This window comes from Salvelinus fontinalis, chromosome 6 (assembly GCF_029448725.1).
Source record: "Salvelinus fontinalis isolate EN_2023a chromosome 6, ASM2944872v1, whole genome shotgun sequence".
In the NCBI taxonomy this organism is placed as follows: Eukaryota; Metazoa; Chordata; class Actinopteri; order Salmoniformes; family Salmonidae; genus Salvelinus; species Salvelinus fontinalis.
Window position 1 is genome coordinate 30994034 of NC_074670.1, and position 6398 is coordinate 31000431.

Here is a 6398-nt window from a genome sequence, read left to right on the forward strand (position 1 = left end):
GCTTGGATAGCAGATTTTTAAAGTTGTTGAGGGAGATAAAAGTCTCCAACTTCAGGGAATTTTGCAATTCGTTCCAGTCGCAGGCAGCAGAGAACTGGAAGGAAAGGCGTCCAAATGAGGTTTTGGCTTTAGGGATGATCAGTGAGATACACCTGCTGGAGCGCGTGCTACGGGTGGGTGTAGCCATCGTGACCAGTGAACTGAGATAAGGCGGCACTTTACCTAGCATAGCCTTGTAGATGACCTGGAGCCAGTGGGTCTGACGACGAACATGTAGCGAGGGCCAGCCGACTAGGGCATACAGGTCGCAGTGGTGGGTCGTATAAGGTGCTTTAGTAACAAAACGGATGGCACTGTGATAAACTGCATCCAGTTTGCTGAGTAGAGTATTGGAAGCTATTTTGTAGATGACATCGCCGAAGTCGAGGATCGGTAGGATAGTCAGTTTTACTAGGGTAAGTTTGGCGGCGTGAGTGAAGGAGGCTTTGTTGCGGAATAGAAAGCCGACTCTAGATTTGATTTTAGATTGGAGATGTTTGATATGAGTCTGGAAGGAGAGTTTGCAGTCTAGCCAGACACCTAGGTACTTATAGATGTCCACATATTCTAGGTCGGAACCGTCCAGGGTGGTCATGCTAGACGGGCGTGCGGGTGCAGGCAGCGAACGGTTGAAAAGCATGCATTTGGTTTTACTAGCGTTTAAGAGCAGTTGGAGGCCACGGAAGGAGTGTTGTATGGCATTGAAGCTCGTTTGGAGGTTAGATAGCACAGTGTCCAGGGAAGGGCCGGAAGTATACAGAATGGTGTCGTCTGCGTAGAGGTGGATCAGGGAATCGCCCGCAGCAAGAGCATCATTGATGTATACAGAGAAAAGAGTCGGCCCGAGAATTGAACCCTGTGGTACCCCCATAGAGACTGCCAGAGGACCGGACAACATGCCCTCCGATTTGACACACTGAACTCTGTCTGCAAAGTAGTTGGTGAACCAGGCAAGGCAGTCATTAGAAAAACCGAGGCTATTGAGTCTGCCGATAAGAATATGGTGATTGACAGAGTCGAAAGCCTTGGCCAGGTCGATGAAGACGGCTGCACAGTAATGTCTTTTATCGATGGCGGTTATGATATCGTTTAGTACCTTGAGCGTGGCTGAGGTGAACCCGTGACCGGCTCGGAAACCGGATTGCACAGCGGAGAAGGTACGGTGGGATTCGAGATGGTCAGTGATCTGTTTGTTGACTTGGCTTTCGAAGACCTTAGATAGGCAGGGCAGGATGGATATAGGTCTGTAACAGTTTGGGTCCAGGGTGTCTCCCCCTTTGAAGAGGGGGATGACCGCGGCAGCTTTCCAATCCTTGGGGATCTCAGATGATACGAAGGAGAGGTTGAACAGGCTGGTAATAGGGGGTGCGACAATGGCGGCGGACAGTTTCAGAAATAGGGGGTCCAGATTGTCAAGCCCAGCTGATTTGTATGGGTCCAGGTTTTCCAGCTCTTTCAGAACATCTGCTATCTGGATATGGGTAAAGGAGAAGCTGGGGAGGCTTGGGCGAGTAGCAGCGGGGGGGGGGGGGGGGGGGGGGGGGGGGCTGGCCAAGGTTGGAGTCGCCAGGAGGAAGGCATGGCCAGCCATTGAGAAATGTTTGTTGAAGTTTTCGATTATCACGGACTTATCAGTGGTGACCGTGTTACCTAGCCTCAGTGCAGTGGGCAGCTGGGAGGAGGTGCTCTTGTTTTCCATGGACTTTACAGTATCACAGAACCTTTTGGAGTTAGAGCTACAGGATGCAAATTTCTGCTTGAAAAAGCTGGCCTTTGCTTTCCTGACTGACTGCGTGTATTGGTTCCTGACTTCCCTGAACAGTTGCATATCGCGGGGGCCCTTCGATGCTATTGCAGTTCGCCACAGGATGTTTTTGTGCTGGTCGAGGGCAGTCAGGTCTGGAGTGAACCAAGGGCTATATCTGTTCTTGGTTCTGCATTTTTTGAACGGAGCATGCTTGTCTAATATGGTGAGGAAGTAACTTTTAAAGAATGACCAGGCATCCTCAACTGACGGGATGAGGTCAATATCCTTCCAGGGTACCCGGGCCAGGTCGATTAGAAAGGCCTGCTCACAGAAGTGTTTTAGGGAGCGTTTGACAGTGATGAGGGGTGGTCGTTTGACCGCGGACCCGTGGCGGATACAGGCAATGAGGCAGTGATCGCTGAGATCTTGATTGAAGACAGCAGAGGTGTATTTGGAGGGCAAGTTGGTCAGGATAATGTCTATTAGGGTGCCCATGTTTACGGATTTAGGGTTGTACCTGGTGGGTTCCTTGATGATTTGTGTGAGATTGAGGGCATCAAGCTTAGATTGTAGGACTGCCGGGGTGTTAAGCATATCCCAGTTTAGGTCACCTAACAGAACAAACTCTGAAGCTAGATGGGGAGCGATCAATTCACAGATGGTGTCCAGGGCACAGCTGGGAGCTGAGGGGGGTCGGTAGCAACAGTGAGAGACTTATTTCTGGAGAGATTAATTTTAAAAATTTGAATTTCGAACTGTTTGGGCATAGACCTGGAAAGTATGACAGAACTTTGCAGGCTATCTCTGCAGTAGATTGCAACTCCTCCCCCTTTGGCAGTTCTATCTTGACGGAAAGTGTTATAGTTGGGTATGGAAATCTCAGAATTTTTGGTGGCCTTCCTAAGCCAGGATTCGGACACGGCAAGGACAACAGGGTTGGCAGAGTGTGCTAAAGCGGTGAGTAAGGCAAACTTAGGGAGGAGGCTTCTGATGTTGACATGCATGAGGCCAAGGCTTTTTCGATCACAGAAGTCAACAAATGAGGGTGACTGGGGACATGCAGGGCCTGGGTTGATGATCAACCCAAGTTCTCAATTGAAGACTGTTAGGCTGCATTTACACATGCAGACCAATTCTGATCGTTTGCACAATTATGGGCAAAATATCTGATCTAATTGGTCAAAATACCAATTTGTACAAAATATAAATTGGTCTGCCTGAGTAAGGCTGCATTTACACAGGCAGCTCAATTCAGATCTTTTTATCACCAATTGGTCTTTTGACCTATCAGATCAGCTCTGAAAAATATCTGATGTGAAAAGATCTAATGTGACTGGTCAAAAGACCAAATAGTGGGAAAAAGATCGGAATTGGTCTGCCTGTGTAAACACAGCCTATACACAGCTCTAGATGAAAATAATATATCATGACAAGCAAAAACAAGAGGATTACATGATGGACGACCACAGATTCACATCTTAGGCCATTGTGGACCGATAGGCTACGTTTCTCATTCAATTTGTATTATAACCTATTTGCCACTACTGGTCAACTCAATTGTGATGATTGCAGATTAATTGATTAGATAAGAGTAGTATCCTCTTAATGGGCTATGATGACACACTTTGGTACTGGTTACTGTGGCGGTAACACAGGGACATAATGTGTCATAAGCTCAGGCAGACTGGCAATAGGCTTAAACTAAAGCATATGAAACATCACATTGCACTTGGCTTGGCAGGACAATGTCCAATCCTGGAGTCACCTTGACCATAATGAATCTCTTTGTCTAGACAGGGTCATTCAACGGTATGTATATGTGCACACCAACACACACACACACATAAGAAAGCACGCATACACACACAGACACACGCACACACATGCGCCCTAAGCAAATAGTTCTGCAGACTGATTCACTGAACCTGTCGGAGTTCAGAAAACATACTGTTATGTAAGAGTATTTTTGCGCTCCTAAACACAAATAAATATCACATGCTTATGTACTGCTTATAAATGCTGTATGTATGGGTTATGAATGTGTTATGAAGTTGCTGACCCCTGCTCGGAAGGATACCTGTATCATATTCATTTGTTTTCGGGCATGGTTGTGTGCAGACAATGGAACCAGAGAGAGTATCTTATTCTGTCTCCAGGCCTTGGCAGCTCATTTGCATCTGCATCTATTTGTCCTCTCCTAAGGGGAGAATCAGTGTGAGACAGGAGACCTTATGTAAGCAGCGAACAGACGAAGAATTGCTGTCCTGATCCTAGAGACACCTCCAAGGCTGGGTGGTTGGGGAGAGGTAGGGGGGTCTCAGGGAACTCCCCCTTAATGGGCTTCATTTTATCAAAACACACATGGCATGCTTGGAGACGAGATGGTGTCATGAATTTAAATTGTTCCACCTCACCTCTTTGGGTGACTGTCTTTCGGTTAGAGCCAGAGGTCCCACTCCCGCCACCCACTGAGGAAGGATGCAGAGGGAAATAGCTCTATTTTATACGTCAATGATGTCGCGCTTGCTGCTGGTGATTCTCTGATCCACCTCTACGCAGATGACACCATTCTGTATACTTCTGGCCCTTCTTTGGACACTGTGTTAACTAACCTCCAGACGAGCTTCAATGCCATACAACTCTCCTTCCGTGGCCTCCAACTGCTCTTAAATGCAAGTAAAACTAAGTGCATGCTCTTCAACCGATCACTGCCCCCACCTGCCCGCCCGTTCAGCATCACTACTCTGGATGGTTCTGACTTAGAATATGTGGACAACTACAAATACCTAGGTGTCTGGCTAGACTGTAAACTCTCCTTCCAGACTCACATTAAGTATCTCCAATCCAAAATTAAAACTAGAATCGGCTTCCTATTTCGCAACAAAGCGTCCTTCACTCATGTGCTAAACATACCCTCGTAAAACTGACTATCCTACCGATCCTCAACTTCGGCGATGTAATTTACAAAATAGCCTCCAACACTCTACTCAACAAATTGGATGCAGTCTATCACAGTGCCATCCGTTTTGTCACCAAAGCCCCATATACTACCCACCACTGCGACCTGTATGCTCTCGTTGGCTGGCCCTCACTTCATACTTGTCACCAAACCCATTGGCTCCAGGTCATCTACAAATCTCTGCTAGGTAAAGCCCCGCCTTATCTCATCTCACTGGTCACCATAGCAGCACCCACCCGTAGCACGCGCTCCAGCAGGTATATCTCACGGGTCACCCCCAAAGCCAATTCCCCCTTTGGCCGCCTTTCCTTCCAGTTCTCTGCTGCCAATGACTGGAACGAACTGCAAAAATCACTGAAGCTGGAGACTCATATCTCCCTCACTAGCTTTAAGCACCAGCTGTCAGAGCAGCTCACAGATCACTGCACCTGTACATAGCCCATCTGTAAACAGCCCATCCAACTACCTCATCCCCATACTGTATTTATTTATTTATTTATCTTGCTCCTTTGCACCCCAGTATCTCTACTTGCACATTCATCTTCTACACATCTACCATTCCAGTGTTTAATTGCTATGTTGTAATTACTTCGCCACCTAGGCAATATTTATTGCCACCCTCCCTTATCTTACCTCATTTGCACTCACTGTATATTCTTTTTTCTACTGTATTATTGACTGTATGTTTGTTTATTCCATGTGTAACTCTGTGTTGTTGTATGTGTCGAACTGCTGTGCTTTATCTTGGCCATGTCGCAGTTGTAAATGAGAACTTATTCTCAACTAGCCTACCTGGTTAAATAAAGGTGAAATAAAAAACAAATTATAAAAGGGCAACTCAACACCTTTCTCTGATAGAAAGCCTCCATCCCTGCCCCTCCCTGCCCTCATTGAAGAGGCCCTCCTCAGTCGAACCTTGCCTGACGACTCAAACTGAATTCTTCCACTGCTCTATGTTGGTTACATACTTCAGTCAGAGACTGCCATCATTTAAGTTGTTTGTGGTGATGGCAAAATGAGGGGTGTTGTACAAAACAAAGTCATCAGCGATGGGATCATAACCAATCAGAGAATCAAACCCAATGACATATTTTTGAAATGCTGCTTTACCCACGTGGGTTCTGGCTCTGGCTCACCCCATCGGTTTCTGGAACCAATCGGAACGGTTAGAATGTACTTGCCTTCTAGAAATCACCTGGGAGGTACTCAGATCCGGCCTCATTGTGGAGGGCTTGGCGTAGCGTTTAGCCTGAGCAAGGAGTCTGGGTAGCCAGGCAAAGTCCAACCTGGATCTTCAATCAGACAATATTCTTGGCAAAGCCAATGAACATAATGGTGTTACGTAATACCACCAATGTTGGTAACGCTATACAAACCATAGCTACATAGCAATAATTATTATTGCAAAATAACTTTGGAAAAATATCCAAATATTGTCAGTGAAATGCTTTAAGGAGGGTAGATGGAATTCCTTGGTTATTGTGGTTTTGGTAGGGCAGGTAGCCTAGCGGTTAGAGCGTTAGGCCAGTAACCGAAAGATCACTAGTTTGCATCCCCGAGCCGACAAGGTGAAAGATCTGTCGATGTGCCCTTGAGTAAGGCACTTAACCCTAATTGCTTCAGGGTTGCTGTTGATAACCCTGGCCCTGACTC